General features: G+C 51.9%; 1 long non-coding RNA gene across 1 annotated transcript; it reads left to right on the top strand.

Moving 5' to 3' along the window:
* The first annotated feature begins 290 nt into the window (after positions 1 to 290).
* LOC141047357 (uncharacterized) lies at positions 291 to 4,987 on the top strand. The gene is made up of 3 exons (XR_012219781.1): positions 291 to 638; positions 1,365 to 1,783; positions 4,204 to 4,987. It is a non-coding gene; the product is annotated as an uncharacterized lncRNA (long non-coding RNA).
* Positions 4,988 to 12,216: the final 7,229 nt, after the last annotated feature.

The following is a 12,216-nucleotide window of genomic DNA, read 5'->3' as shown; positions in this document are numbered from 1 at the left end:
GGCATAAAGACTGTCAGGTTGTGCATAGAGAGATCATGGGATCTTACCGTGGATCTATATAACAAGTGGACGCAGTATCCATCGCGAATCCAGAGATGTAGCAGGGGCGGGAGCGTGCACCCGGAAGTGGAAGGACAAGTCCTGTACACACATCATGTATTCCAGACGCTGAGAGAGGACGACACGACCCCCCTTTCGTCCTCTCTCAGCGTCTGGAATACATGATGTGTGTACAGGACTTGTCCTTCCACTTCCGGGTGCACGCTCCCGCCCCTTCTACATCTCACCCAGGACTATAAAACCCTGTCACTCTCCCTTATCACAGCACCCTTGGATTCGAGGTGGATACTGCGTCCACTTGTTATATAGATCCACAGTAAGATCCCATGATCTCTCTATGCACAACCTGACAGTCTTTATGCCTCTCGTCATGAAGTTATTTAGCATTTCCTCTCCTCCCACAGTGGGACGGCCGCAGGTGCCTCCTTGCAGTATTGGTATGTAATGGATGTGGTGCAGCTTGTGTATCCCTTTACTTTTTACTTCTGGCCACCATAGCAGCCATTATATCAGCTTCATCTTCCCATAGGTGTCTCCCTTAAAGCCCAGTCACTAAGAGCTCACAGTACAACTTATTGGTATGTGCCTCCTTCTCTTGATCTTGTTCTTCACGATTGTTTGCTATTCCCTGTGCCATCATTAATTCTGTGCTATAATGTGAACGATGTCTCAGCATGTTATCCATTTTTCATTTTGAAAACCCATGTAATTTGTTGAATATACTTTCTTTGTCAATTTTTATTTTTGTTATCTTTATTTATATTTCACAGTACATTGATGAAGGTCCTAGACCGAAACGTCTGTATGTATGTACTGCAATTCATTAAAACCACCTTTCTGCATCAGAATCTTTTTGGTGTGTGCCAAGTCTATATAAATTGAAGTTCACGGATTGGGATCCTACTTGTGCACCACCTCCGGTTACCAGGGTTGTGCCAACGGTTTTGTTCTAATACTTTTAACCCTTACGCTGTGCACACCCTCCTGGGCAATGACATCTCTTACTTTCTCGTACAATGCAGAGGAGACATCCAACATTATAGCACAATCCACTCTCCCCAGCGATTTTCTTAGACTTCCTCCCAAGGAGACCAGAGGTCGTGACTTGGAGAGGACACTCAGGCGGCGCACTAATTTGGAGCTACACTGTGTTACTCTCACTGAATACCTTAAAGTCCAGAGGATACCTAGGGGACTACGTGTTCCCCTACGTCCCACCCTCTTCAGCGATTCAAGTGATTTTTGCTCTCGTTTTGAACAGATTATTAACAAATGTTCTTTTGACCTTATCACCCTCACGTTAGAGCATCTGCATCTAGGAATCGCCAAGTGTAAAGAGGAAATCTCTAATATAGAAACACAGCTATCATCCTCCATTAGCACCGAGGATTTTAACAATCTGAAGACCAAGATCAACGGAGTTATTGAACAACACCGACGAGACATTGAGACAAGGAAAAGGAACAAGTTCGCCAGTGACACAGAAGATTACGAGCAAAACAGAGTCTATAAATGGCGAGAATCTTACATCTCTGGGAACTTCAACTCCTATCCCAATTACAGATCCACCACAGACATCTTGTCTTCGGGTTCGGATCACGACAGACAGGCTCCATCGGGTCGTTTTTTAGGACAGAGACGCAGATCCACAAAGAGAAGAGGACCCGTAGGGGGAAGAGATCTACACAGAAATGTGGACTCTGGTCGCATCACTCGCTCGCAGGTAATGACCCATTGGTAATTAATATTTCCTCAAAAAATCTAGGCATAGCAGAATACCGTGTGTTACAAAAGGGTCTCTCCTTCTGCCCAAGCTATAGATACAATACATTTAATCTGGACATGGACCTTCAGAGGTTCTATAGATCATTGAGATTAAAACTGCATTTCTCTAATGTTATCGATACCGATTGTAGGACTTTATCACCACACCCTCTACTGATATCTTCAGATAGCTTAGGCCTTAGAAATAAGAGTAATTTCAGACCACCCACGGGTTCACACGCCTTGAAGACATTTATTTCCTTTATAGACAATACATTCCAGAACCTGCGAGATGACATTTACAAAGGGCGAGTCCATTTCCCACCCAATCTCACTGCACTTGACCAACATGCTTTAAAATCCCTACAGGATGATAAGGACATAATTGTCAAACCAGCTGATAAGGGGGGAGCTATTGTTATCCTAGATAAAACAATGTACCTGGGTGAAATTTATCTCCAACTGAGTGATACATCAGTCTATCAAACACTCAATAGAGATCCCACCAATGAAGTTAAACAAATCATCCAGACTACTCTATCCAAATACAAATTGAGTGGTGTCCTAGATAACAAAACATGTGATTATTTAACTAAACTATTCCCTATCACGCCGGTCTTCTACATACTCCCTAAAGTCCATAAAAACCTAAACAACCCACCAGGTAGACCTATTGTGGCTTCCACAGAGTCCATTTTCTCTCCCATCTCCAAATACCTGGAAAAAATCCTAACACCCCTAATTAAACTAACACCTTCCTTTTTACTGGATACAGGGGCCTTTCTGGATGTGATCCGTACCTTGGACCGTATCCCTATAGATGCCATTCTAGTCACATTTGATGTGAAAGACTTGTACACATCCATTCCCCATACGGAGGGTATCCAGTCAGTACGAAGGCTACTTACACTATAAAATTTTCACCCTGAACAAATCAACCTATGCTGCGAACTATTATCTATCGTACTAACAAAAAATTTCTTTCTTTTCGAGGATACATACTATCTGCAGACCAAGGGGACCGCTATGGGCTCGAACACTGCACCCCCTTATGCAAATTGCTACGTAACCCATTTAGAGGATTGTGTCGTTTATCGTGATGACCTCCTCCGCACTCATGCCATAGTGTGGAAGAGGTATATCGACGATATCTTCAGTATCTGGGGAGGATCATTGGATACATTACATTCCTTCTTCTCCATGCTACAAACATCTTGGCCGGGACTAACTTTCACCATGACACATCATCTCAAACAGATCAATTTTCTAGATACACTTGTCATCAAGGATGAGATGGGTCACCTCTCCACTGACCTCTATAGGAAACCTCCTGACCGTAACAGTTTGCTTCACTATGAAAGCTTCCATCCCACCAAAATGAAAAACGCTATACCCAAGTCGCAATTTAAAAGGGTTCAAAGGATAGTGTCGAACACAGAGACTCAAAAAATACGCATGGGAGAAATGCGTACTAAATTTCTTGAGAGGGGTTATCCAACTAATATATTAAATGATCTAGACCTTTCCTCTCCCTCCAAACCTAGTATCACTAATCGTATTGCCTTCGTCCATGACTACCACCCCCTTGCCTTTCGTATACATTCCAGCATCAGGCGTCATTGGCACCTTTTAAAAACAGCCCACCCTAATGTAGAGGCATTTAGGAAACCTTTCCTACCTTGTTTTAGGAGACCGCGCAATGTTCGTGACATCTTAATCAAAGCAGATATTGGTTCTCCAGGTCCTCTAAAACAACAACGTTTTCTATCAAATCCTAAATTTGGCACCTTCCCCTGCCTGCAATGTATGCAGTGTAATAACGTACAGAAAGGTAATGTCTTTTACCATCCCTATACTGGAAAAAAATTCAATATTCGAGAATACTACACTTGCGACAGCTCATTTGTAGTATACATCATTAAATGTCCGTGTGGCCTACTATATGTAGGAGAGACCACACAACATATAAGGGACCGGATATCTAAGCACAAGTCTACCATCAGGTGCAAGAATATGCTTCTTCCCATCCCGTACCATTTTATCACTGCTGGTCATACCATTGCTCAACTAAAATTTCAAGTAATAGAGCAGATCCATCCATCACGCAGGGGAGGCAACCGTATCAATTTTTTTAAAAGAAGAGAGGCCTACTGGATCCATGAGCTCAACACTTTGGCACCTAAGGGGTTAAACAAAGATTATGATATCCAGGCTTTCCTCCAGTCATAACTTTTGGCATAATCTGACACCGTTATTCTGCTTAGACATGTTGTGTAATTTTTGTTTCAATGCTGCATCATGATGTTTTCTTTCACTTTATTGTATCTTATTGTAATACTCCATGTCCTCGATACTAACTGCATTTTATCTCAATTACAGAATCAACAATTGTGAATTTTTTGACTCTTCACCACCAGAGCACTGAATAGCCACTACTTTCACTCTTGGCACTTCTGATACCAGAGCTGCAGTAGCTTCCATGGTAACAAATCCCTCCTCACTGCCCGGATCTGCGATCCAGCCTGTCAGGCTGCAGCATTCTCCTGGGGCTTTTTTTGCTGACACGCCCCCCTTTCGTCCTCTCTCAGACTTGTCCTTCCACTTCCGGGTGCACGCTCCCGCCCCTTCTACATCTCACCCAGGACTATAAAACCCTGTCACTCTCTCTTATCACAGCACCCTTGGATTCCCCGTGGATACTGCGTCCACTTGTTATATAGATCCACAGTTAGATCCCATGATCTCTCTATGCACAACCTGACAGTCTTTATGCCTCCTGTCATGAAGTTATTTAGCATTTCCTCTCCTCCCACAGTGGGACGGCCGCAGGTGCCTCCTTGCAGTATTGGTATGTAATGGATGTGGTGCAGCTTGTGTATCCCTTTACTCTTTACTTCTGGCCACCATAGCAGCCATTATATCAGCTTCATCTTCCCATAGGTGTCTCCCTTAAAGCCCAGTCACTAAGAGCTCACAGTACAACTTATTGGTATGTGCCTCCTTCTCTTCATCTTGTTCTTCACGATTATTTGCTATTCCCTGTGCCATCATTTATTCTGTGCTATAATGTGAACGATGTCTCAGCATGTTATCCATTTATATAACCACTATATTGTAATCCGAACGCTGCTAACTTATTCTTCTTCTTATTATTATTAAGTTGATTTCCGCAATTAATGCGGCCCGAACCGCTACACGCACAGACTCCGTTGAGGTGTCGTTTCGAAGCCAGCGTCCATGAGAGGTGTGCTAAGTATTTTTCGTGTCGATCGGATTTGTAGTTTTTGCGCAATTTGCGTTTGAAAATTTTTTTTCCCGTCATTGGAATGCACTGTCTCCAATGCTTTTCAATAGGAAATGGCAAAACGTGCCCTGAGGCGATTGAAATGACAGTTGAGCTCATTGATATGCGCAGGCACACCCAGTTACTATGCCAACGCCTACGAACTTCACTTGAACCCCAGCACAGAGCCTCTGCCACATAATATCAGCTCTTAAAGCGAAACTCACAGCACAAATGCAAATCTAGCTTCATCACATGACACATGCCCCTGAGAGAGAATGTGTGCGCCAAAGTGGATTTAAAAGAAGCCCAGTGAGCCAAACTAGCTCTTAAAGGGCCAATGCGCCAAACTGATTGTTAAAGGCCCAGCGCACCCAAATGAGTCTTAAAGGGCCGACACACCAAATCGGAGACTGAGCCACCCCGGTCTCCAAATCGGAGGCTGAGCCACCCCGGCCTCCAAATCGGAGGCTGAGCCACCCCGGCCTCCAAATCGGACACTGAGCCACCCCGGCCTCCAAATCGGAGGCTGAGCCACCCCGGCCTCCAAATCGGAGGCTGAGCCACCCCGGCCTCCAAATCGGAGGCTGAGCGACCCCGGCCTCCAAATCGGAGGCTGATCCACCCTGGCCTCCAAATTGGAGGCTGATCCACCCCGGCCTCCAAATCGGAGGCTGAGCCACCCCGGCCTCCAAATCGGAGGCTGATCCACCCCGTCCTCCAAATCGGAGGCTGATCCACCCCGGCCTCCAAATCGGAGGCTGATCCACCCCGGCCTCCAAATCGGAGGCTGAGCCACCCCGGCCTCCAAATCGGAGGCTGAGCCACCCCGGCCTCCAAATCGGAGGCTGAGCGACCCCGGCCTCCAAATCGGAGGCTGATCCACCCTGGCCTCCAAATTGGAGGCTGATCCACCCCGGCCTCCAAATCGGAGGCTGAGCCACCCCGGCCTCCAAATCGGAGGCTGATCCACCCCGTCCTCCAAATCGGAGGCTGATCCACCCCGGCCTCCAAATCGGAGGCTGATCCACCCCGGCCTCCAAATCGGAGGCTGAGCCACCCCGGCCTCCAAATCGGAGGCTCATCGACCCCGGCCTCCAAATCGGAAGCTCATCGACCCCTGCCTCCAAATCAGAGGCTCTTTGACCTCGGCCTCCAAATCGGAAGCTCAACGACCCCGGCCTCCAAATTGGAGTCTGAGCGACCCCAGCCTCCAAATCTTACCCAGAGTGGCCCCACCCACCAAATCAGACCCAGAGAGGCCCTGCCCACCAAATCGGTCCCTGAGGGGCCCCGCCCACCAAATCGGTCCCTGAGGGGCCCCGCCCACCAAATCGGACCCTGTGGGGCCCCGCCCACCAAATCGGACCCTGAGAGGCCCCGCCCACCAAATTGGACCCAGAGTGGTCCCGCCCACCAAATTGGACCCAGAGTGGTCCCGCCCACCAAATTGGACCCAGTGGGGCTCCGCCCACAAAATCAGACCCTGAGGGGCCGCGGCCACAAAATCGGACCCTGATAGGCCCCGGCCACAAAATCGGACCCTGAGGGGCCCCAACCACAAAATCGGACCCTGAGGGGACCCAACCACAAAATCGGACCCTGAGAGGCCCCACCCACCAAATTGGACCCAGAGTGGTCCCGCCCACCAAATTGGACCCAGAGGGGCCCCACCCACAAAATTGGACCCAGAGGGGCCCCAACCACAAAATCGGACCCTGAGGGGACCCAACCACAAAATCGGACCCTGAGGGGCCCCTGACACAAAATCGGACCCTGAGGGGCCCCGGCCACAAAATCGGACCCTGAGGGGCCCAGCCCACAAAATCGGACCCTGAGGGGCCCTGCCCACCAAATTGGACCCTGAGGGGCCCCGCCCACCAAATCGGACCCTGAGAGGCCCCACCCACCAAATCGGACCCTGAGGGGCCCTGGCCACAAAATTGGACCCTGAGGGGCCCACCCACAAAATCAGACTCTGAGGGGTTCCAGCCACAAAATCGGACCCTGAGGGGCCCCGGCCACAAAATCGGACCCTGAGGGGCCCCACCCACCAAATCGGACCCTGAGGGGCCCCGGCCACAAAATCGGACCCTGAGGGGCCCCACCCACCAAATCGGACCCTGAGGGGCCCCAGCCACCAAATCGGACCCTGAGGGGCCCCGGCCACAAAATCGGACCCTGTGGGGCCCCACCCACAAAATCGGGCCTTGAGGGGCCCCACCCACACAATCGGACCCTGGGGCCAAAGTGGCCCCTGAGAGGCACCCACAGTTAAAACGGATCCTGAGTTGAAAGTCTTGCAGGGGCATCAAGCAAGTCTCTCTTAAAGGGGCAGCCTGGGCACCATTTCAAACCACTATCTGTACTTCCTTCAGGAAATACACATCTAGTTATAGTGGTTTGAAAAAACCACTATATTGTAATCCGAGCGCTGCTAACTTATTCTTCTTATTATTATTATTATTATTAAGTTGATTTCCGCAATTAATACAGCCCGAACCGCTACACGCACAGACTCTGTTGAGGTGTCGTTTCGAAGCCAGCGTCCATGAGAGGTGTGCTAAGTATTTTTCGTGTCGATCAGATTTGTAGTTTTTGCGCAATTTGCGTTCGAAATTTTTTTTTCCCGTCATTGGAATGCACTGTCTCCAATGCATTTGAATGGGGAAATGGCAAAACGTGCCCTGAGGCGATTGAAATGGCAGTTGAGCTCATTGATATGCGCAGGCACACCCAGTTACTATGCCAACGCCTACGAACGTCACATGACATCTCCAGAACAGGGCTTCTGCCACATAATATCAGCTCTTAAAGCGAAACCCACAGCACAAATGCAAATCTAGCTTCATCACATGACACATGCCCGAGAGAGAATGTGCGCCAAAGTGTATTTAGAAGCCCAGTGAGCCAAACTGGCTCTTAAAGGGCCGAAGTGCAAAAGTGACTGTTAAAGGGCCGGCGCACCGAAATGAGTCTTAAAGGGCCAACACGCCAAATCGAAAGCTGAGTGACCACAGGCTCCAAATGGGAGGCTGATCTACCCCCCGGCCTCCAAATCGGAGGCTGATCGACCCGTGCCTCCAAATCGGAGGCTGATCGACCCTGGCCTCCAAATCGGAGGCTGATCGACCCCGGCCTCCAAATGGGAGGCTGATCGACCCCGGCCTCCAAATGGGAGGCTGATCGACCCCGGCCTCCAAATGGGAGGCTGATCGACCCCGGCCTCCAAATGGGAGGCTGATCGACCCCGGCCTCCAAATGGGAGGCTGATCGACCCCGGCCTCCAAATAGTAGGCTGATCGACCCCGGCCTCCAAATGGGAGGCTGAGCCACCCCGGCCTCCAAATGGGAGGCTGAGCCACCCCGGCCTCCAAATCGGAGGCTGATCGACCCCGGCCTCCAAATCGGTGGCTGATCGACCCCGGCCTCCAAATGGGAGGCTGAGCCACCCCAGCCTCCAAATCGGAGGCTGAGCCACCCCGGCCTCCAAATGGGAGGCTGAGCCACCCCGACCTCCAAATCGGAGGCTGAGCCACCCCGGCCTCCAAATCGGAGGCTGATCGACCCCGGCCTCCAAATCGGAGGCTGATCGACCCCAGCCTCCAAATGGGAGGCTGATCGACCCCGGCCTCCAAATAGTAGGCTGATCGACCCCGGCCTCCAAATGGGAGGCTGAGCCACCCCGGCCTCCAAATGGGAGGCTGAGCCACCCCGGCCTCCAAATCGGAGGCTGATCGACCCCAGCCTCCAAATCGGTGGCTGATCGACCCCGGCCTCCAAATGGGAGGCTGAGCCACCCCGGCCTCCAAATCGGAGGCTGAGCCACCCCGGCCTCCAAATGGGAGGCTGAGCCACCCCGACCTCCAAATCGGAGGCTGAGCCACCCCGGCCTCCAAATCGGAGGCTGATCGACCCCGGCCTCCAAATCGGAGGCTGATCGACCCCAGCCTCCAAATGGGAGGCTGATCGACCCCGGCCTCCAAATGGGAGGCTGAGCCACCCCGGCCTCCAAATCGGAGGCTGAGCCACCCCGGCCTCCAAATCGGAGGCTGATTGACCCCGGCCTCCAAATCGGAGGCTGATCGACCCCGGCCTCCAAATCGGAGGCTGATCGACCCCGGCCTCCAAATCGGAGGCTGATCGACCCCGGCCTCCAAATCGGAGGCTGAGCCACCCCGGACTCCAAATCGGAGGCTGAGCCACCCCGGACTCCAAATCGGAGGCTCTTTGACCTCGGCCTCCAAATCGGAAGCTCATCGACCCCGGCCTCCAAATCGGAAGCTCATCGACCCCGGCCTCCAAATCTTACCCAGAGTGGCCCCGCCCACCAAATCTTACCGAGTGGCCCCGCCCACCAAATCGGACCCAGAGAGGCCCTGCCCACCAAACCGGACCCTGAGGGGCCCCGCCCACCAAATCAGACCCTGTGGGGCCCCGCCCACTAAATCAGACCCAGAGTGGTCCCGCCAACCAAATCGGACCCAGAGTGGCCCCGCCGACCAAATCGGACCCAGAGGGTCTCCGCCCACAAAATCAGACCCTAAGGGGCCCAACCCACCAAATCTGACCCTGAGGGGCCCCAACCACAAAATCGGACCCTGATTGGTCCCAACCACAAAATCAGACCCTGAGGGGCCCCGGCCACAAAATCGGACCCTGAGGGGCCCCGGCCACAAAATCGGACCCTGAGGGGCCCTGGCCAGAAAATCGGACCCTGAGGGGCCCAACCCACATAATCGGACCCTGAGGGGCCACGGCCAGAAAATCGGACCCTGAGGGGATCCGGCCACAAAATCAGACCCTGAGGGGCCCCGGCCACAAAATCGGACCCTGAGGGGCCCCACTCACAAAATCGGAACCTGAGGGGCCCCACCCACAAAATTGGACCCTGAGGGGCCACACCCACAAAATCGGAGCCTGAGAGATCCCCGCCAACAATTCAAGCCCTGAGGAGCCCAGGCCAAGGAATCGGATCCTGAGGGGCCCCACCCACCAAATCAGACCCTGAGGCCAAAGTGGCCTCTGAGAGGCACTCACAGTTAAAACGGATCCTGAGTTGAAAGTCTTGCAGGGGCAGCAGGCAAGTCTCTCTTAAAGGGGCAGCCTGGGCACCATTTCAAACCACTATCTGTACTTCCTTCAGGAAATACACATCTAGTATTATTATTACTATTCAGTTGATTTCCGCAATTAATGCGGCCCGAACCGCTACACACACAGACTCCGTTGAGGTGTAGTTTCGAAGCCATCATCCACGAGATGTGTGCTAAGTATTTTTCGTGTCGATCGGATTTGTAGTTCTTGCGCAATTTGCGTTTGAAATTTTTTTTTCCCGTCATTGGACTGCACTGTCTCAATGCATTTGAATGGGAAGCTTAAAACGTGCCCTGAGGCGATTGAAATGGCAGTAAAGCTCATTGATATGCGCAGGCACACCCAGTTACTATGCCAACGTCTACGAACGTCACATGACGCCCCCAGGACAGAGCTTCTGCCACATAATATCAGCTCTTAAAGCGAAACCCACAGCACAAATGCAAATCTAGCTTCATCACATGACGCATGCCTCTGAGAGAGAATGTGCGCCAAAGTGTGCCCCCCGCCCACCAAATCGGACCCTGAGGGGCCCCGCCCATCAAATCGGACCCTGAGGGGCCCCGCCCACCAAATCGGACCCTGAGGGGCCCCGCCCACCAAATCAGACTCTGAGAGATCATGCCCACCAAATCAGACCCTGAGGGGCCCCGCTCACCAAATCGGACCCTGAGGGGCCCTGCTCACTAAATTGAACTCTGAGGGGCACGGCTCACCAAATCTGACCCTGAGCGGCCCCGCCCACCAAATCGGATTTTGAAAGGCCCCAACCACAAAATCGGACCCTGAGGGGCCCCGGACACAGTATCGGACCCTGAGGGGCCCCACCCATAAAATCGGACCCTGAGGGACCCCAACCACAAAATCGAACCCAGAGTGGCCCAGCCCACCAAATCGGACCCTGAGGGGCCCCACCCACAAAATCGGACCCTGAGGGGTTCCGGCCACAAAATCGGACCCTGAGGGGCCCCAGCCACAAAATCTGACCCTGAGGGTCCCCAACCACCAAATCGGACCCTGAGGGGCCCAGCCACAAAATCTGACCCTGAGGGTCCCCAACCACCAAATCAGCCACTGAGGGGCCCAGCCCACCAAATCGGACCCTGAGGGACCCCACCCACCAAATCGGACCCTGAGGTGCCCCGGCCACAAAATCGGACCCTGAGGGGACCCACCCACAAAATCGGGCCCTGAGGGGCCCCATCCACAAAATCAGACCCTGAGGCCAAAGTGGCCCCTGAGAGGCACCCACAGTTAAAACGGATCCTGAGTTGAAAGTCTTGCAGGGGCAACAGGCAAGTCTCTCTTAAAGGGGCAGCCCGGGCACCATTTCAAACCACTATCTGTACTTCCTTCAGGAAATACACATCTAGTTCTTCTTCTTCTTAATATTAAGTTGATTTCCGCAATTAATGCGGCCCGAACCGCTACACGCACAGACTCCGTTGAGGTGTCGTTTGGAAGCCAGCGTCCATGAGAGGTGTGCTAAGTATTTTTCGTGTCGATCGGATTTGTAGTTTTTGAGCAATTTGCGTTTGAAAATTTTTTTTCCCGTCATTGGAATGCACTGTCTCCAATGCTTGTCAATGGGAAAAGGCAAAACGTGCCCTGAGGCGATTGAAATGACAGTTGAGCTCATTGATATGCGCAGGCAGACCCAGTTACTATGCCAACGCCTACGAACTTCACTTGAACCCCAGCACAGAGCCTCTGCCACATAATATCAGCTCTTAAAGCGAAACCCACAGCACAAATGCAAATCTAGCTTCATCACATGACACATGCCCCTGAGAGAGAATGTGCGCCAAAGTGGATTTAGAAGCCCAGTGAGCCACCCTGGCTCTTAAAGGGCCGACATGCCACAGTGATTCTTAAAGGGCCAGTGCACCGAAATGAGTCTTAAAGGGCCGGCGCGCCAAATCGAAAGCTGAGTGACCCCGGCCTCCAAATCGTAGGCTGAGCCACCCCGGCCTCCAAATCGTAGGCTGAACCACCCCGGCCTCCAAATCGGA

This window comes from Dendrobates tinctorius, unplaced genomic scaffold (genome assembly GCF_039654945.1).
Source record: "Dendrobates tinctorius isolate UK_male_01 unplaced genomic scaffold, ASM3965494v1 ptg000126l, whole genome shotgun sequence".
NCBI classification, from domain to species: Eukaryota; Metazoa; Chordata; class Amphibia; order Anura; family Dendrobatidae; genus Dendrobates; species Dendrobates tinctorius.
The sequence above is the reverse complement of the archived record's forward strand: the minus strand, read 5'-3'. Positions and strand labels throughout refer to the sequence as shown.